Here is a 22647-nt window from a genome sequence, read left to right on the forward strand (position 1 = left end):
AACAAAAGAGAAAGTAGAATTTGTGTAGTTTTCAATACATTGAGTGACTCTGTAGTTATCTCAAATTCCAAAGCACTCTAAAGGACTGAGGTTAAAATAGAACGGCAATTGTCTTGAGGGTGATGACAGCAACCAGAATGGTCAGGGCTGACTCTACTTGGCTCAGAGAAGTGGTGCCAAGTCTATTCATACACCTGAGAGAGATGTGTTTCTTAAGTGATATTTCTCCAGGGAACCAAGCAAAGTTACAAAAAGAAAGAATATCTATCTGCTATAGGCATTCTTAAGTTAGGAAAACTTTGTACCATAGTTTCAACTTCACTTCTGACTTCTCAAATTGAAATACAGATGGGTATGAATCTGGTTTAAAAACTGTTTCATTCATTCATTCATTCAATATTTACTTTATTTTGACCAAGTGCTATATTGAAGACCCTGAGGTGGGTGTTGCAGAAATACAAAAATGTGAAAGGTAAACTACCCATCCTCAGTGAGTTTACAAAATTAGCAACTTGGAGTTAAAAGAGAGCATTTGGAAAAGTGAAGAGACCTTAGAATAGGTAACTGTTATATCCAGAATATGATGGTTAAAATGGGGAGACATAGCCATGAGTTTATTGTAATATGTGGTGCCTCATCACAGCTATTAGGGATTTTATGAGACTGTTTGAAGATGGAGAGTGGGGTATTGAGTAAGGTGTATTTCATCCAGTCGCAAAGTTTGGAGGTACTGTTTTGTTTCCTGAACAAAAAAGGCATGATTCTCAATAAAGCTTCAGCTTTTCATCAACTCATGTTTTAAGAAAGGTGAATAAAGTTGAAATGATTTGATACTTATCTTTTCTGACATATCACCTATAAAAACACCAATGTCATCTCTAATTGGGAGAGCATTCTGTGTAAATGAACAAAGCACAATCACAGTAGTAAAATGAAGCCTGTAACAGTCTTATACTACATATCTTATAAGCCCATTTACTTTTTCTTTCACAATTTATAACAAATCATCTCTTAAATTATAAAGACATTATACAATCCTTTCTTCTACAGAAGTGAGTTTGGGGGATGCTAATTTTATAGCAAGACAAACTTGAGGGATATTAACAAAATAAAGAATACATATTTGGGCTAGAGAAATGAAATTAAAGTTCAGAACAAAAGAATGAATGGTTGTTTGTAAATATGATCAAACTCAGGGCACCTGACAAGAAGAGTTTCATGGAATTTAATGAGAAGATCATCCACATGGTCTAGCTGGCAGCTATGGAGGAACTTGGGCTCAAACTTAGAGTTAAACTAGAAAGAATCTAGGAACTCAAAGTATTGATTCTATGGCAAACAGACTGCCAGTTCTGGGGCTGAAACAGATCTTAAGATGGACAAGAAGATTTTTATATTAAATTATTCTATGATTAAACTGAGTGTTTACTCACTGATTTCTGTGATTAAACTGAGTATTTCTATTTGCCTATCTGTATTTACTTTGCATTTTTAAACAATGTTTGAAACCCCTGAAACCAGAACAAATTTTCAAAAAAGAAATAATAATGAACATAATGAAAGAAAAACATTTCTGAATAAAAGAGACCTAAACACACACATTAAAAAGTGCTTGCATTTTAGCTTATAAGAATAATGAAGAAAGAGACCCATGCCTCGATGCAGAGCAATACTGTTTTATGGAATTGGAAAGGAAGGAAAAGGAAGAATTAGAAAAAGGAAGAATCCTGTAGTAAAAACATCTGGAAAAATTTCTACAAAGGCACAAAATCAGGTTGTGTTTACAATTCTCTGCAGTTTGAGGTATCAGCAAAAACAGAACTATGCAGCTATAGGACTGGGAGGAGAAAAGTTGTACCACAGGAAGTCTATTTCTAGCAAGTTTAGATATGAAGGCAAAGGCAAGACATTCTTTCAAGCAATTTTCCTGGAAAACTACTTTAAGACATAGTGTAGCCGAAGAACAGAGGAATTCAAAGTAAAAATTTAGAGTCATAAAATAAATGATTGGGACATTGAAATCAGTTAAAAATAAAATGAGGTTGACTACTGAAAATATTCCTTGAAAAATGCTAAACTGTATAGGTTATATGGGGAAATTGTAAGGAAATTGAATTATGTCCTACATGTCTATATATATATTGGCAGTGAAAAAAATTATTTTACACTTGACTTTTAGAACAAAGCATGCATACTTTTGAAGAACTTAAAGATTCTATCTCATAGAAGTTTTAAAAAACAAACATACGCATATTTCAAAATCCTTAGATAATTCAAGTCTCTAAAAACAAAGCAAAACCACGGTTCACGTGACAAAATACAAAATATAAAGAAGCACAAGAGTATGCAAAACAATTTCAGAATAAAGATTAGATATCAAATATTAATATGATATTAATTAATAGTTTAAAATTGTATAATAAAAGCCAAATAATTAATAGAATGTATTTAGCTAGGGTCTCCAAAGAAACAGAACCAATATAGGTTATATGTATATATAGTGAGAGAGAGAGAGAATATAAAGAAATATAAATAAGCACAGAAGAAGAAGAAGAGTATGCAAAACAATTTCAGAATTAAGATTAGATATCAAATATTAATATAATTAATAGTTTAAAATTGTATAATAAAAGCCAAACAATTAATAGAATGTATTAGCTAGGGTCTCCAAAGAAACAGAACCAATATAGGTTGTATGTATATATAGTGAGAGAGAGAGAGAAAGATTATGAGGGATTGGCCTATGTGATTATGAAGACTGAGAAGCCCTGTGATCTGTTATCTATAAACTGGATGCCCAGGAAATCTGGTGGTGCAGTTTTAGTCTGAGCTCAAAGACCCAAGAACTAGGGGAGCTTGATGATGTAGGTCCCAGTTGAAGTCAGAAGGCCTCAGAACAAGGAGCCACAGTGTCCAAGGGCAGGAGTAGGTGAATGTTCCCGCAGAAGCAGAGAGCAAAGTGACCTCTCCTCTGCCCTGTTGATTAGGTTTAGGGGTTAGATAATTCCTATAAGAACATCACATTTTTAATGGGAATTGTTGCTACCATTCGAGAGCTGGAGCAGTGGCAGTGTTGCTGAATTTGGGACCCCAGGTGATGAGATGATGAGTACCTGTTCTGGTGACGGGATCTTCTTTAGTCAATCTCTCAATTCAAGTGCTAATTTCTTCCAGAAACACCCTCATTTACACACCCAGAAACAATGTTTTTTCTACCAGTTACCTGGGCGTTCCTTAGCCCAGTCAAACTGACACATAAAACTATCACCAGATAGGATAAGCAAATAAACTCTAACCACAAAGTTTGTAATTCATCACAAGAGACAGATATAAAATGACATAACATAAAAGCATTAAAAATGTAAAAACAGGAAAAGGTTTATTAGCAAATATGAAGAGAATTGCAAATGCACTGGATAGTTGTTGGTTTCAGTCTGGATAAAAACTAACTACTTTTAAGGAAGTAACCAAGGATCTGTTCCTCTCTAGGGCAAGCTCATTCTTGGGTACAAATAGTCTGAAGCATGAGAAGCCTGTTTTCTTTGTAAGAATTCTTGGGATAATATTTATTTATTTTGACTATACTTGTAAATCAGGATACTTCCAGATGTATTCTATTGAGTGGAAAGAAGCCTAGAACTGCTGAGAGTTACTAAAAGCTGTCAGTTCATTTGAATCTGTGCATTTTTATATTTAAGGCATATGCATTTTCAAAGCCTTATAAATGCATAAGTATTTTCATACCCACATACAAGTGCATACCCACAATGCACTGGGCACCTCGATGTAAAAAAAAAAAAAAAGTTAGCTATAGTGAAATTTTCAGCCTCATCTCTTGCCTCCCATTCATTCCTGTAAAAGCTACCCTCCCTAATTTAGACAGCTTGAAGAAACTTTGATAGCTTTCCAAGCAATTTCTCTATAGAGACACAAATGACATGTTTTTTTTCTTCTTCCTGCCTATTTCTGTTTTTTAACAGGGACAAATGACTAAAAGCAAATCAGTATCAACACAGACAACTGAAAGCCCAAAGACAACAAGAAGAAGCATTAATTATCTTTATTAAAAGGGTTTATGGGTTAGATAATCCATACAGAAGTAAGTACCTTTTTAATTGCAATTATTGCTATCATTCTGGAGCTACAGGAGTAGCAGCATTGCTGAATAAGTGAATTATAATTCTAAATAAACCAACTGGGTCAGATGGACAGGTGCAGCTGACCATTAATTTCATCCTCGGGGAGGGGGAAAGACAAGGAATTAGAGAAGAAAAAAACAGAATAAACAATAAAGGACTGTAGGACTTTTAGTCCCTAGGACAAAAAACTCCCTGCCTACTTAATTTTCCAGACCAATAGAGGATGTGCTAAGACTTGCGAAAGTAAATTCTTGTGTCTTTTAAGAAATCTCTTCTTATGAGGATGAAATACTGTTTTATAAATGAGGCTATGTGACTGGTTTTGAGTAGCATATTTTGAATTTATGCTGGTGTATTGCCTGCATTTCGATGTTTTTTTTTTTTTTTTTTTTTTTTGATGTGATTGAATTAGATCACCCACCAGTAGTTTTGAGTTATTCTCACTGGCTGAGAAAGAGGTTCAGTGTACTTAATCTATCAACCCCATTCTCCACCCATTCCCACTCAGTAACACATTTAATAGCCTTGAATTCAACCTTCCACATTTTCCTCCACACAGAGGGTTTTCATTGTTAATGGTCATGTTTTTAAAATGATATATTATACACACTTTTCTGTATTTTGCTTTTTCTCACGTGAAAATACCCCTTAGACATTTCTGAAAGACAAATTGCTATAGCTCAAATTCATTCTTTTTAATAGTTGCATATTATTCCCCGTGGATACACCAGAATTATTCAAACAGTCCCTTTTGAATAGTTTTATTTTCACTTGGGGTTTTCTTTCTAGGAGATTCATTACCAAGAATGAGACTGCTGGCTCTAAAAGGTATACCAATTATTAATTTTATGAAATGTTGCTACGTTGGTTTCCAGAAAAGCGCCAACACCTCCCGTTCCTACTGTACTGTTTTCTCATGTTTCCACCTAATGTATGTACTCTTAGTCTTTTAAGCTTTGCCATTCTGATGGTTATAAAAGCATATCTAATTACTTTAGTTGGCATTTGCTTATTAGTGACTGTGAGCTTGTTTTCATATATTTTTGGCCATTGAGATTTCTTTTTTTTCTGTGCATAGCTTTAAATATTCCATTAGTTTTTTTTTGTTTTTTTGTTTTTGTTTTTTTTTTTTTTTGGTCAGTGCAATATGTACCTTTGTATGTTTTAAATATTAGACCTGTAACAATCTGCTTTGCCATTTTTTCAAAATAAATTATTTATTTTATTGACTTTGCTTTTGATATTTTTGCTCTGTATCTCTGATTTAGCTGAATAATAATATCTTTAGGTTTTGTCCACAAATTTTATCCTATTTTTATGTTCAAAATTATCTAGAAATTTTTTTATATGAATTCAAATTTCATTTTCTTCCAGATGGATGACCAATTTTGCCAGTACCATTTACAATTATTCTTATACCTAATTAAAACACTACTTGTTTCATATATTAAACTTAATCAACAAATATATAACATATGGATAATGGGATATGTGTATGGATTTTTTAGATCAATTTTTATTATTTATTTCTAATTTCACTGGATTATGATCACAGAAAGAGACCTGTAAAATATCAACTTTTGAACAACTGTTAGGGTTTTCTTCGTGACCAAATACACAGATCATCTTGTAAATGTTCCATGAGCAATCAAAAACTATAAATTCTCTCTTAGGGAGATGTAAGGTGCTCACTAGGTTGCTATTAATCAGCTTTACTAATTGTGTAAGTTAGTTCTTCTAGGTCATTGTTTTTAATTTATTGAGAGATGTGTATTGAAATTTCTCATTAGAGTACAGTATAGTCTTTGCATTCTAATAGCTATTGCTTTTCAGATTTAGTTGGAATGGTGTATAAAACACAGCTATTTAGGTCTCGATATTTCCTTTATAGGTATCTTTATTGTTACATAACGTGTCTCTTTCTATGTAATGTCTTTAAGCTGAAATTCCACCTTATGTGATATTAATATTATTTGTTCTGCCTTATCTTTTTGTTTGAATTGGTTGTGTCTTAGTCCATTCTTTATATTCAAACTTCTTTATTATTTCATTTTACATAAATTTCAAATAGGCAGCATATATTTGCATTTGGATTTGAACTTACTTAGAATCTGTTTTTGCATGGGAGAATGCAGTCAGTTCACATTTAGTGCGGTAACTGATATTGCTGAGTTAATACCTTCTGTCTTACTGTGTTATTTATTTTACATTTTCCGGTCTTTTACAATTTTCTGTATTCTACTCCTTTGATTATATTTCTTTTTATTTCATTTCCTTCCATTGTAAATTAGAAAGCTCTATATTGCTTTTCTGTTCCATTAATGGTTGCTTTTTATGTTCTTTTAATCTGTCACAAATTTCTCTGCTAATATTTGAAAACTTTCACTCATCCGGATGTTCTATTTGCCTCCATTTCCACCTTCATATCTTTGTTTTTTAATGAAATTGTTGAATACTTTTAATTCTAAAAGTATTAAGTATATTCAATGAATGATTTAATTCATTCATATTTAATTTCTCTGTGTCTTTATTTTTCACTTACTACCATGATAATTTTTCTTCTAGTAGATTCCTGATGTTCTAGGAGGTCATCATCATCTGTTGTACTACTTCATTGCTGGGAGGGTGATTTGGCACTATTTCCTGAGTTTGAGCATCCATTTTACCCATGACTCAGCAATTCCACTTTAGAGGAAATCTCCACTGAGAGAGAAAATCTTGCATATTTACAAAGGGAACTTGTAAAAAAATGTCCACAGTATTATTTCCAGTTGTAAAAATGGAAACAAGTGAAATGCCCATTTTTGAGGGAGTGGATTAATAAATTGTCATTCACACAATGGAATATTAGCAGTGAAAATGAGTGAATTATAGCAAGAAAGCAATACCAAGGTAAATCATAGCAATAAAATATTATAGGAAAATGTGAGTCCCAAAAGACTGTGGCATTATACCTTTTTGTAACATTAAAAATCTAAAACAAATTAACAAATGATAATTGTAGAGTATATACAAATGCAACAATTTATTTTTAAAGAAAAGCTAGAAAATGTTGAACACAAAATATTAAATGATATGTATCATGGATGGCTGAGCCAAGAGGGCTGTGCTGGCAGAAGGCACATGTGAGTAGATGGAAGTTATGCTCAATATAGTAGCTTTTGTTTTGGGGTGGTGAATTAGGAGGTGTTTATTACACTATTCAAAAAACACTAATTGAATAGCTAACTAATAAAAGCAAGCTATGCATGGACCACTGATGTTCATGTTATGACACAAGAATTATGATTCATCCCATACTGTGCACCTGAGGTCAAATTGGGGAAAATTATTTAAATACATGGTTTATAATTGAAGCATAAATGGAAAAGTTGCTAATTGTACCCTGTTGTGATTATTAGATAATGCCACTATTTTTACGTGAAATATAAACTCTTAGCGTGGAAGACTAGAAAAACACCTTTTGTTCAGAGATGAAGCACTTTTTCCAGATGTAGAACTACTCTTTTGAAATAGCTTGTATTAAAATCTAATACAGAAATCATTTTGGGTATCATCTGTTTGCATAAGTTCAGAAAGAGTTCATTTCAATTTGATTTTTTTCTTTCTCTCTCTAAAAGAAGTTGTTCTTGAGGTTTATATTGTTGAAAATTATAAAACCTAAATCTTCCAAGCCAGAGTTTGCCTACTTTCTTTTTCTTTCTTCTTTTCTACAATTATGGAAGAAATTATGCTTTTTGTTCACTCAGACTCATCTTTTGCACTTGAGTTAACTGTCCAAGTTTATAGCAAATCATGCTTGATAGCATTGACAACTCACCTTGTATTTCAGCTTTCACTGACTACCAGTCTCTGAATTCCCTTGTAGTACTTAGAGATTATAAACCTTTTTAGCAACTGGGTATTTTTATGCGCCTTTTTTATTCAGCACTCAACTCACAGTGAGTTCCTTGGGTGTTTACAGCATAATAAAAATAAAGAGGTGTTCCAATCAGGGGGATATTGTGTTTGAATAGAAATGTTATTTTCATTTATGTTGAGGAGTTGCACTTATATCACCAGGAGGACTTCTCCTTTGTTGATAGTCATTTTGCTAAATTGCAAGCATTTCTGTGTTATAGTTTTAAGTTTTCCATATTCTTCATGTTTTTTGAAAACTTTATGCCCCAGAAAAGGGTACCTTTTGGCAGTTACTTTATGTGTTAACTATGTTGAGCTCATTGGAAATAATGTAAGATTGTTTACATGACAAAAAGAAGACATTCGTATATGTAGTGTTCAAGATCTTGCTTTGGCTACTCAGCTGGTATACACCAGTAAGGCCTTACTGGTTATTAAAATATTGAAATTCTTCTATACTCGTTGTTAAATGCCTGCTCATTTGAGCCTCTCAAGTACCCCTCAATTGTTCCAGACTTTCCCCAAGACCCCGGAAACTATTCCCAACCTGCCGCCAAATAGTTACTATCTGGCAAACTGGGATTTGGTCTAGCTCTACAGTAATGTATATATTATTGTTATGGTTCTTATGGTAGTAATTGTGTCATACTAATTGTTAAGAAAATTTTGACTTTCACCCCTGGATATGCCACTTTTTTTTATGAGTAATGGTTCAAACCTTCATAAGAAAACTGAGGACTCCTCACATCTTTAAGAAACAATGTGTAATTAGCAAGGTTAATTTAGGTGGCTAATCATTATTATACCAACGAACTAATCCCCAAGGCTGACAAATGCATTTTAATAACTTTATTATAAATAATACCTACCCTGCCTTCTACATTATTCAGCAGATTAATGCCCACCTAGTGTAGTGCGTGTTGCCCAAGAAGGAGACACTGATACAAGGGTTCAAATGCAAGCCATTTATTTGGGAGGTACAAGCAACAACGGCAAGGAAAAAAGTGATATAGGAAAGCAAGGCATCCCGTAAAATACATGTGTGTATCTGAAAGAGAAGCTTAGTTCCACAGGGAAACTCTGCGTGGGAATTGCTGAGACACACGCTTCATGTCTACCCCACTAGTAGTGGAGAAGGTTGAGGTATTTATGCACTCACCCTGCCAGTCATTACTGGAGGGGTGCTCTTGGAGAATATTAATTCCTTGACACCGATGATCTGTGAGCCCTAGAACACGGCAGCCTTCAGGAAAAATTTTCAGGTATGGCGGGGCCACTACTGGCATGTGGAAGTCCTGCTTTTTGAAGTGATATGGCTGACAGATGTGGGCTGGGCAATGATAGTAGCTACTATTGTTATTGTATTATGATCAGAGTTAGGTTCTAAGTTTTGCAGCTCTGAAATCGCTCCTTTAACCTGTCCTCATTGAAGATTCATTTTGTTCTGTTAAAGAACTATGTATGTTAGCCTTTGGAGGGAGTGACAGAATTGAAAAATTTCTTTTTAGAAAAGCCATGTTCCTTAAAATAAAAGGGTTTAGTAAATTTGAAGTGGTTGAGGATTTAACTTGCCTTCCAATTTCAAAATTGCCTCCTGTGTTCATGCGAGGCAATATTTATTTCCATCTGTTCTGTGCAACTATCAATGTGTTCAGTTGGTAGCAGTTTACCTTTATGCTCCCAAACATTTAAAAATTGAATAATAGGGTAAGGTTTTCTCTTATATATTCCAAATGTGGGTGTTGGTATGCAGAAAGGAAGTCGTAATGATAAGCCATTTAGGAGTTCAAATCAGGGCCTCAAAGATTAGGCAAGTCGCTTCTACAGAGCCGGGATAAGAAGCCGTTCTGATTTAGCTGATGATAACATAATTTAGAAGACCAAAATAAATGTGGTCACTTATATATCCGAAGTATATAATCATTTCAGAAAACCTGGATAATAGAAAACATATGAAGAAGAAAATAAAAATCGCTTACCATTTTCCTATTCAGGATAACTACTATCATTATTTGTCATATTTACTTCCATTCATTGTTTTTTGTTTGTTTTTTGCTTGTTTTGTTTTTTGAGACAGAGTCTTGCTCTGTTACCCAGGCTGGAGTGCAGTGGTATGATCTCAGCTCACTGCAACCTCTGCCTCCAGGGTTCAAATGATTCTTATGCCTCAGGCTCCCGAGTATCTGGGATAACAGGCGTGCACCACCACGCCCAGCTGATATTTGTATTTTCAGTAGAGATGGGGTCTTGCCACTTTGCCCAGGCTGGTCTTGAACTCCTGACCTCAAGTGATCTGCCTGCCTCAGCCTCCCAAAAAGCTGGGATTACAGGCATGAGCCATCATGCCTGGCCCCATTCATTGTTTTAATGCTCATTTTATATCACTAAAATCATATGTGTAAGCACTTTTTTTTTCCATTCTGTAACAAAATACATTTTTCTAGGCTACTAGTTCTTAAACCTTATTGTGCCTCAGAATCATCTGCAGACTTTGTTAAAACAGATTGCTGGGCCTCACCCCCAGAACTTCTAATCTGGTAGGTCGGGGTAGAATCAGAGAATTTGTAAGTTAGAAAATCGAGCAAATTTCCATATGAGTTTGATGCTGTTGGTCTGAGGAGCATGATTACAGGACCTAGGTTTTTAAACCTTTCATATACTGAAATGAGGGTAATGTTTGGTTTCTTGGTCAAGGCATGAGAACACATATGTGTATAATTTGTAAAGATTCACCCAGATTTTTTACAAAATGTGAAAATGTGTGAATTTTTGATATGTGTACTATATATCAATAAAACCTTAAAGAAAACTTCCAAAACATTATTGTAATGGGTTAGTAATATTTCATCTATGCATATGCCATAATTTACGTAAGTATGACCTTAATTTTACTTGTTTCTAATTTTTCTAGGTATTAATCTTTTAGAGAACTTCAAATTATTTTGTAGCAATGCAAATCTAGGATGAAAACAAACATCAATATTTCAGCACTGCTAATACATATGCCATAATAATTCCCCCAAAAGTATAATCATTTATATTTCAAACAACAGTTATGCAATTTGTTTGTTTGCTAAACAAATGATTGCCTTTTTTGGATGAAAGTAGTATGATAATGTTTCTTCATCGTTTAGGTACATATTAAATACTTAAAGCATAATTAAAATAAATGACTTTCTTATATGATTTTCTTGTGCCATGCCTTCAGAACATGGATTACAGCATTCTCTGAAAAATATAAGTTATTTGAAAACTTCCACATAGCTTTTATTTAGGTAAAATCCTTGAGATTAAGCATTTTTTTTAAAAATTTTTAAAGACTGGCAGCTAATAAAGCAATTTCAATAGACCCAATCATTTTTGTGTTCTTGAGAGTATTCCTTCTAGTATTGTACTTCAATCAGTAAAACTGAAAGGTTATCCTTAACCTCCCTCCTTCCTCATTTCAAAAGGAAACCACCATTATGTGAGAATCAGAACTACTTTGTTCTAGGGCAATGACATGGGAGAATACAGTTATCGAAACTCCTGTAAATAAATTTTAAAATGAATGGATCCTTGAGTTTAACTTTCTTTGAATTACAAGTTTTAAAGACACTCTATACTGCAAAGTAGTCATTAAGGACAATCAGATTTTGTGTTTATCTCTAAATGGGTATTTAAAACACAATGCATTGTATTGATCAAGAGCCATTCAAGTAGCCCTTCTTGTGTGTGTGGGTGTGTGTGTGTATACATGTACTTTTTCTTAGATTCTTGAACCTAAATATTCACATAAATGAAAAGAAATTTTCAACACATGCAATTTTTCTATGTTTAAAGAACATTACAAACATGGTAATCAAATATTACTGTATAACTCATTTTTACACACAATAAAAACTTCTCACAAATATGAAAGGTAGTCAGCTTTTTCCCATTAATAGAATAATTTCCAGTATTTCCCAGTATTACCTATTTCTCATAATGAGATATTTAGGGTAGCACTCTCATATATGTCTGGACAAGAGGGGCTATAGCTAAGTGTAATGTGAAAGTGGAATGTTTAAGAAATAGACACACAGTGGGTGCTCAGAAACTTTTTATTTTTATTTTTCAACTTGTATGTTAAGTTCTGGAGTACATGTGCAGGATGTGCAGGTTCGTTACATAGGTAAAGCTGTGATATCATGGTTTGCTGCAAAGATTAATCCATCCCCTAGGCAGTAAGCCCAGCATCAATTCGCTGTTCTTCCTGATGGTCTCCCTCCTCTGATCCCCTTCATGGGCCCCAGTATGTGTTGTTCCCCATCATGCGTCCATGTGTTCTCATCCTTCATCTACAACTTACAAGTGAGAACGTGATGTTTGGTTTTCTGTTCCTGTGTTAGTTTGCTGAGGATAACAGCTTCAGGCTCCATCCATGTCCCTGCAAAGGACATGATCTTGCTCCTTGTTTGTGGCTGCATAGTATTCCATAGTATATATGTACCACATTTTCTTTATCCAGATATCATTCATGGGATAAATTTTTATTGCACAGATACATTATAGCTAAAAGTGTTTATTCTTTAACTGGGACATGCCTCTGTGTTAGAAGTCAAAAGGCTTGTTGATGGATTGCAGTTGCTGTATTGTTTTCTATATTCTTTGTAAATGTTTTGGAGATAAATAAGGGTAAAATTTGAAGACAAAGGGAAAAAAAGGCAATATAATATGCTCTTCATCCATTAATTACTTATTTTATCTGGATTTGGTCCTTTATTGCAAGATCTAAATTTACTTTATTAATAAAAATAGAACAAAAATTTACATAGATTTACATAGAGGTGTATAGTTTTTGAGTTGTTTTACTGTTCTGTTTTTCTGTCCTCAAACTTTTCTCTTGCCTTTTTCTTCATTCTTTTCATATTTATAATTTATAATTAAAGTCTGTCTAAATGTACTTCACAGATGTTATAAGAATATAATAGAATTACAGGCAATAATGAAAAGGTAGTGAGATGTGTTTGAAAGAAGTTCCTTGAGCCTTGTATCCTTCCCCTTTGTTCTATAACTACTGGTGTTTCGGGATTTGGGAAAGGTGTTGGATTCAAATTTTGCTATATTCAAAAGTCTTAAGAAAGAAAAACACGTACTCATTTTCAAAATCATGACCTACTTTACAATACCAAGGAGGGGAAAGGTATGCCGCAGTAAGATAATATAGTGAAGTAGACAACTATAAATCTGGCTTATTGATGATATTTTAAATTTATATGTGAGATTATATCTATATGTTTTATAGATATATGTATAATATTAAAATATGTATAAATATGAATATATAATATTATATATATATACGACAGTTCATCTAAAAGTATCACTGAGCACTTCACAGCCAATTACTGGTCTTAAATGTCAGTGAGAGGATGTGTTAATTTTTAAGCAAAACCAAAGTGACTTTCCTATCTGAGCAGCCAATGAAATTCTGTATCTAAGGGATTTTCTTTTTCAAATGCCAAACTGGATATATTTGCATATGTTCTCTCTGATGTATCAAGAAGTTGAAAATTGCACATGACTTTAAAACGCTTTAAGAAATTGCTTTTACAATCTGGGTGTTTACATCTATGTAGGATTCCTTATTTTAATTTTTGCTGCTAGGTCATTCTAATGAATAACTAATAAGAATGGATTTCTGTTTTTTCTGTTATCTACATATAGGTAAACTTAACACCATTAACTTGGTACTCAAGTTTATAGATATAATATAAAGTATAATAAATATTCCTAGACCAAAAAATGTAAACATAACTGAAATTTTGTATATAAATTAATGGAATATTATGCTTGAAAATCAAAAAAATCAACTCAATCCTATTACGTCAATTGTGACTCTTAAATTACTGGGAACTTCTCATTAAAATCTATTTCAGAAATTATGTAGTCATATGTACGTACCTTCCCCCTTGTGATTAACTTATTAACTGATATTCATAAGCATCAATGGCCTCAGTCCTTCTTCACTATGGGAAACCATTTCTCACTAGTTAACTCCTTTTGTATTGTATTCAAGGAACTATTAAACTTCTGTTTCATCGTGTACCTTTTATGTAACCAGGAAATTCACCGCTTATTCCATACAAGTTTCTGAATAAAATCATATTTAAAATCACAACATTCACATATGAGAAATATGACATCATGTAGCCAGTAACAGTAAGGCATACTGAATTGTTTTAGTGTATTTTAGGGGTTATTTGTATAAAATTATATTTTAATTACATGACATACAATAAAAATAGTTAAAATGCTAAACACAATTATAACGTTGCATAATTGTTTAACAGTTTATTGCTATTACTGCCCAACTTTTAAAAAACAGTCTTTTCCTGCCCAGCCACCCAGGCTACTCCATAAAGTGCCAACCAAGAATCTATGAATACATAATTTTATTCAAAGGATTCATAATATTTATACAAAGGATGTATAAGTTCCTAACTAAATGAATGCTTTTGCTAATGTTGGACAACCAGAGTTTTGTTTTTGTAGTTTTCTAAACAATCATTAAAAAGAGAATCTAAAATAAATCAGAGGGTGGTGACAAGAAAAGAAGTGAGTGTTTTCTGCATTACTTGTTTGTCTGCAAATACTGGGTCTGAACACCCAGATATGGAATAGGTAAAATGAGAAGATGTTTTAATTTCATGCCGGATATCTCTGATTTTCCTTCATAAGGCATCAATACCTAAAGAGGTTTATCCACGCGTACAATCTTTCAGAGTGAAAAATAATATCCTTAGGTTTGGAATTTATATTTTGGCAGAATGTGACAAAGAAAATTCATTCCAAAAATATTTATTAAAAATCCCTTACATGCCAGGACACTGTAAAGCTAATACTACGCAGTGCCCCCTTTCCCATAATTACTACGGTTGAATGAAAACTGCACTGTTTAATTTCAAGCAGCTTGAAATAGACCTTTCTTTGGCCGGGCGCGGTGGCTCACGCCTGTAATCCCAGCACTTTGGGAGGCTGAGGTGGGGGGATCACGAGGTCAGGAGATCGAGACCATCCTGGCTAACACGGTGAAACCCCGTCTCTACTAAAAATACAAAAAATTAGCCAGGCGAGGTGGCGGGCGCCTGTAGTCCCAGCTACTCGGGAGGCTGAGGCAGGAGAATGGCGTGAACCCGGGAGGCGGAGCTTGCAGTGAGCCGAGATCCGGCCACTGCACTCCAGCCTGGGCGACAGAGCGAGACTCCGTCTCAAAAAAAAAAAAGAGAGAGAGAGAGAGAGAGAGAGAGAAACAAATAGACCTTTCTTTATTTGATGAAATAAAAAGAAAAGTTAATCTTTTTAAAATTTCTGTTTCTAAAGTGTAGTGTTCAGTGTCCTAATACTGAACATATAACTAATTCTTGGGTTTAGGAATGCAATACATCTTCATTTGACATGGTCACTGTACACCAAGGCTTGTCCTAGATGCTATGAAGATGATGAAAAGAAATGGGGATTGGGACCTTTTCCCTAAGTGGTATTAATATACTGTCAGAAATATTGTGAACTCAGAGCTAAAACAAAACAAAACAAAAAACAAATGAACAAACAAAATGAAAAGCAACAGATTTAAAAGGAAACAAGTTCTCCAAAGTGTGGTCTTATTGGTATTGAAATATCGGGTGACTAAGAAAGATCTTACTGTCTTTACATCAAAGGATGGTTTATTCAGATCGATAAACCCACACATTTATGGAAATGATTTGCACAGCAAATATGAAAGACAACTTCTTAAACAGCATCTATTGTGTTGATTGTAACTGGTGCATTAAAAACCTCAGAGTGTCCACATCAGTCATTTCTAAAGTGTTGCTGTTAAAGAGGAGTTTCAAACTCATGCCTCCTGAGACGGGGTGTGTTTAACCTTGTCTGGAGCTCACGAACACACTCACAAGGAGAGATGTTGCATTCAGGGAACTGCGAGTGAGGTCTGTGTTACGGCTGAAAAACCATTTAGAAGACAGGTCATTTTTTTCTGAGTCCAGATACTTTTATGCCTTTGTTTTTGAATAAGATGGAGGGTCGATTGCTTGTTTCTTCCATCGTTTTAGAGCTATTCTAATGCTCTTGAGCACTTTATGGATTTTAACAATGACAACATTTTGTGTTCCTTATCCCAGGATTTCAAAACATTTTATTAGGAAGATGAGTGCCCTTGCTGGGTGAAGATGAAGGGCAGGTTGATCATGAACTCCACAGAGGCTCTGGTCATTGGTTCACGCTGCTGGCACTCAGGGTTTTATGGTTTCCTGGGCCAGACATATGGCAGCATAACGGTACCATGCTATCTTTTTTTCAACATCTTTTTCCTTGGAGACAATGTGGTCTCCTTTTAGAAAGTGTTTATGAAGCAGCATGAGTCTCTGGCGATGCAAGTTCTTTGTTTATCCACAGAGTCAGCGGATTGTCTTTCCTCTCTATTGTTGGCTTAATTTAAATACATTGTTGAAAGGGTTAAAGAGCTTTGCGACGATGGGCGTTTTCCTTTATGAGTGCACAGGACACCACGCAGAGCCCCTTGGCCGGCATCCCATCTCCCTCCATGAAGTCTCTTAAAGATGACATGACTTCAGATTTTCTTCCTTCTGTTAGAACTTTGAAGGGTGGAGTGTGAAATCTGGCTTCCCCTACGGCTCTTGTGTGAGTGTGAGTGTTGGCTTCACAAACCATCTCGAAAAAGGGTGTTCGAACAGACTGTACAGATGCTGTGTCTGGCTTTGTGGTGCCAAACAAATTGAGGGTACTCTGCCACCAGGTTTTCTATTTCAAGATGGCTTATATATTTTGGCTGGTTTAATTTTTTTTACCAAATATTTTGCTGCTATTGATAACTGACCTAAACTCTGTGGCCAGTAAGGTGGAAAATGGCTCCTATGTTCCTTTCTAGCTAGACAACTCAGATTTGTGAAAGAAGTAAAATCCTCGAGTCAAATACCCACATGGCAAACATTTCCAAAAGTGATTTGAATATTTGAAAATATGTGGAACGGATATCTCTGTCTTTGAAATATTTATTTGTATGCAAATTGCTCATTTCTCCTCTCCCGTCCTCAAACAGGAATCCCATGTGCATGAGACCCCTACCTCTCTGGACCACCCCAGCGTGAGATGTCTTTCTGTGGCAACGAGGGTTATGTAAGAGCCTGTGTCCAGCTCTGTTCTCTGCAATTCTAGAGATTATAGCCTCATCGCAGTTCCCCCTTCTCCTTTCGGGTATTTTTAGTAGGTATCTTAAGAATGCTGATGAAATAGCCCTCGGCAGGCTTGGGACACTTGGCATTTTCCTCCCTTTCTGTGATTTTCTTTCTGGCATCTTCTCTGTCACAACTGTGGGCCGGTCCAGCTGGCTGCTCTGGCGCTGAGTCTCATCTCTGCCTTGGTGGATTCCAACAGTAGCCCCAGGCAGAGGCTTTTCCCAGGTTCTGATGTAGGTGAGCAGTGAGGCCGTTCTGACCCAATACCTTATTTGAAAGAGTGGCTGTTTAGATTTTTAATAGTTTAGTGGTGTGACACGTTCTTAGAGGTCGGACATGTAGTCCATGAGAACTGGAACAAAACCCAGCAAATTCCCGTTTGAATCCTAATCTATCCTGCCTTAAACCAAACTTCTTGGAATGAGTTATTTCCCAGGAGGGACCCGGCTCTCTAAAACTGTCTTGATCATGTCTGAAAAGACAGTGGACATAGTTACCTTGTCAATGGGAATTCTTGCTCCCCGAGCATTATGCCTTCGTTGAGAGGGGAGAGATGATAAAAAGCAGAATATATTAAAATTCAAACAATCTTTTAAAACACTATTACTAATGTTGCTAAATTCTTTAAGCCTCCCTTTATTCTCCTCCTAGACTCTGATTAGTACTCATACTCTAAAATAGGCATTTTGTGGCATTTTTTTTTACTTCTATTTTAGGTTTAGGGGTACATGTGTGGGTTTGTTACACAGGTAGACTTATGTTGTGGGGGGTTGTTGTACAGATTATTTCATCACCCAGGTATTAAGCCTAGTACTCATTAGTGTCTGTTGTTTCCTTCTTTGTAGTTCATAAGTTCTTATCATTTAGCTCCCACTTATAAGTAAGAACATGTGGTATTTGGTTTCCTGTTCCTGTGTTAGTTAGATGAGGATAATGGCCTCCAGCTCCACCCATGTTCCTGCAAAAGACATGATCTCATTCTTTTTTATGACTGCACATTATTCCATGGTGTATATGTCCTACATTTTCTTTATCCAGTCTATTACTGATGGGCATTTAGTTGATTCCACGTCTCTGCTATTGTGAATAGTGCTGCAATGAACATACACATGCATGTGTATAATAAAATGATTTATATTCCTTTGGGTGTACACCCAGTAGTGGGATTGCTGGGTTGAATGGTATTTCTGTCTTTAGGTCTTTGAGAAATCATTGTGGCATTATTCTTAAATATGTTAATTGTTGACTCAAATGGCTGAGCAGTGCAACTACCTTGTCATCTGAATGAAGAGACGTAATAGGCATATAAGGAAAAACACATGCTTACAAAAACAGCAGACACCACACTGCTAAATTATTTGGAAGTGTGACACCATCAAACAAAGTTTTGGATATTCATAGATTCAGATGAAAATTGAAAGAAAGTTCAACGAAAGCCTAGAATAAAATCAGCTATATATTAGCCTCAGAGGAATAATAAATAGGTATCAATACAGGAGAGCTCTACATCAGGTGCCTTCTTTATTTCTATAACTACAGTGTTTACAATAAATACAACAAGAATAATATGAATATATAGGTATGATTATGATTTATAATTTTTTAAAATAAAAGGATATAATTCAGAAGAAAAACATGCTAATCCCCAAAACTATGGGAAGCCTGGCTGTATGAGACATCGGTCACAAGCAATATACTACTACCCTCTTTTTAGCAAATAATTCTAATTATAGACAAAGCCCCCAGGTCAAAATGATCCCAGAAATGTAAGTTTTAAAGCAGAGACTACTCACTCACCAGAATATAGTCTCACCTTCTTCCAAAATGATAGAACCCCTGATTTTTAGTGAGATTCATGGCTTCCTGGAATAGACGACACTTACTAGCGAGTTGTGGCCCAAGTAATATAAACAAAAGTGTCATGTGTGATTTCCAAAAAGTAACCTTTAAAACAGACAGTGATTAAAATTCAGAATATATAAGTAACTCCTAAAATTCAACAACAACAAGAAACATTATTTTAAAAAATGGGCAAAGTACTTGAATAAACATTTCTCCAAAGAAGATACACAAGTGGTCCCTAAGCACATAAAAAGATGCTCAACATCACTCTTCATTATGGAAATGCAAATCAAAACCACAGTGAGGTAGCACTTTATACCCATTAGGATGTATATTATAGAAGAGACAGAAAATAACAAGTGTTAGTGAGAATGTGAAGAAATTGGAACCCTTGTGCAGCGCTGGTGGGAATGTAAAATGTGCAGCCTCTGTAGAAATAATGGTGGTTCCTCAAAGAATTAAAATTAGAATTAATATATGATCGAGCAATTCCATTTCTGGGTATATACCCCAAAAAGCAGAAGGCAGAGACTCGAACAGATATTTGTACACTCATGTTCATAGCAGCATTATTCCCAATAGTCAAAATTTGGAAGAATCCCAAGTGTCCATTGACAGAGGAGTGGATAAAAAAAAATGTGACATACACATAAAAATGGAATATGATTGAACCTTCAAGAGAAGGGAAATTCTGATACATGCTGCAACATGGATGAACCTTAAAGCCATTATGCTACATGAAATGAGCCAGTCAGAAAAGGACAGATATGATATGATTCCACTTATATGAAGTACCTAAAATAGAATCCATAGAGACAGAAGTTAAAATAGAGGTTACCAAAGGTTGGGGTGGAGGGAAATGGGGAGTTAGTGTTCAATGGGTTCAGAGTTTCAGTTGGAGAAGATGAGAAAGTTCTGGAGATGGGTGGTGGTGACATTTACAGAACAATGTGAAATATTTTTAACGCTACTGAACTGCACCTTTAAAATGATAGATTTTATTATGTATATGTTACCACAATAAAAAAAAAAAAGATGCTCATTTGCATCATTCTTTCTTTCTCTTGCTGGAATGTAGACCTGATGGGTGGTGATTGAGCAGCCATCTGGGATTGTGAGGTAGAAGCCACAAGTTGAAGGTGGTAGAATGACAGGATATATAAAGAGCCTGGGTTTCTAATTACTCTGGAGTTGCTGTATCACTATCAGTCAGCTCACCTTTGAACTTTATTTGAGAAATAAACTCTTGTTTGAGCCACTGTTATTTTTTTCTGTCACCTTTTGCTGAACTTAATCATATTATTTATTAATATTTTTCTTTTCCTTTTCATTATTTATTATTTATTATTATTATTATTATTTTTGAGATAGAGTCTCACCTGTCACTCAGGCTGGAGTGCAGTGGCATTATCTCAGCTCACTGCCATCTCCGCCTGCTGGGTTCAAATGATTCTTGTGCCTCAGCCCCCAGAATAGCTGGGATTGCAGGAATGTACTACTGTACCCCGCTATTTTTTTTTTTTTTGTATTTTTAGTAGAGATGGGGTTTCACTATGTTGGCCAGGCTGTTCTCAAACTCCTGGCCTCAAGCGATCCACCTGCCTCAGCCTCCCAAAGTGTTGGGATTACAGGTGCGAGCCACCACGCCAGGCCCTTAATCGTATTTTCACCATCTCACCACTGTTTTACTATGTTACAAATGAGTGCCCTTTCAGATTTTTGACCTGAAATAATGTTATATAACAATATAAAATAATATTTTATTTTTGCCTTTTGTAGACGTGCATTGTAATCCCCTATAACTCCTACCAACAGCAGCAAATAATTCACAGAAAATAAATCATAAAATTGGTGATTATCTTTCTAGTCACAAATTTCCTTTACAAAAAGGAGGTGCAGTACAACAGGTGAGAATGTGTGATTTCAATGGATCTTTGTTTCTCTTCAACTTCCCTGTGTTTTGGGTAAACCATTTCTGTAATTGACTTTGGTCACTTCTAATTTTTGTTCAGCCTTCTGGGATGTTAGCAACCTGGCCATCCTGGTGCCATTAGTTCTCTCAATTTTGCAGTTAAGATGTTTATAAAAATACTCAATGATACTCGACTTAGTTTCAAACCTTCATAAGCACCATGTGAATTTCCATCCTGCTGGAGGCCAATGGAGATATTGCTCATTTTGCAGCAACATATGCAGGCACTTCGAAAACAAACCCCTAAAGTAAAATTCACCTCCTTAGACAATTTGCTTCAGATCATTGCTAAAAGTATATTTTAAATGTTAGGTAGTATATATATTATGATTCATACAACTTATAAAGCATTTTATTAAGAGTGATTGGTAGACTCTCCATTAGTGGTTATATATTCAAAACCACAATAACTTAAACTGAAATTGTACATTGTTTCATTCTGGGGGAGGGGATCAACCATCAGACCCTTAAATCCTTGAAATTTTAAGTTGAAGATAGCCATGCGCACATAATCATGACCACTTCCACTGTTTTAAAATGAAACTATTATGCATGAAATACAAATATTTCTAACATTTAGGGGAAAATTTTTCTGTCTGTCTTATGTAAATATTTATCATGTATTTAGTCTATTAAATGATACATGTCAAAGAAACTATTATAAGCTTCAGCAGCCTCAGGGATTATTTTATGTTTACTTGTAGTGTTCCCGATAATCTGACACTTGACCATTTACATGGGTTGGAATGTTGACAAAACTGAAACATGTTTAGTCTGAGGTTAAAAATGTGGGAAGAAGGGAAAGGTGAGGCTGGAAGGTAAAGCCCCTCCCGTGCGTTCTGTTCTCATCCCCACTCTGAGAAGATGACTTCATCATCAGAAAAAGTCATTCCCTCAACTCTTTGGAACCCCATCTACCATTTTATTTTCTTCCTCCCCCATCCTTGACCCCTTCCCTTGAACTCTGATGACAACTTGTCTTTTTTAATCCGAGGTTAATCCTCTACACAATGTATTTATTATCCTTCCTTGTCTTTTCCAGGTCCTTGTTGTGTCTCCTTTACTTCCTTTCCCTCTCCCTTGGCTCAGTCCTTTCAGCTGATAAATGTGTTTATGTCTCTCCCTATTTACAAAAAATAGCCAAATTTTTCCAACCCCACGTGGTTCTCTCATTGCTATCATCTCTCTCTCTGGCTCATTACAGTCGATTGACTTGAAAACGTAATCTATACACACCGTTTTCAATTGCTCACCTACCATTTTCTCCTAATCTTCCTCCCACCCACCAAAAGTGCTCTTGACAAATCAGTCACTGAAAATCTCAGAAAGGCTCAGTCCAACAGGTACTTTTCTGTCATTATTTACTGTTATTATTTTACATTATTCTCTACTTCATCTAGTATTGTTAAGTTCCTTTTCCTTGAAACTCTCATGATTTCTATGACTTCCCATTTTCTCTCTTGCTTCTCCTGATACTCTCTCACTGGAAATATTTTCCTCTATTTTGCCCATACATGGTAGATTTCCCTGAGATTCTGTCCTTCACCTGATCTTTTCATTCTCTGCACTCTCCCTG

The sequence above is a fragment of the Chlorocebus sabaeus genome, chromosome 18 (genome assembly GCF_047675955.1).
Source record: "Chlorocebus sabaeus isolate Y175 chromosome 18, mChlSab1.0.hap1, whole genome shotgun sequence".
Classification (NCBI taxonomy): Eukaryota; Metazoa; Chordata; class Mammalia; order Primates; family Cercopithecidae; genus Chlorocebus; species Chlorocebus sabaeus.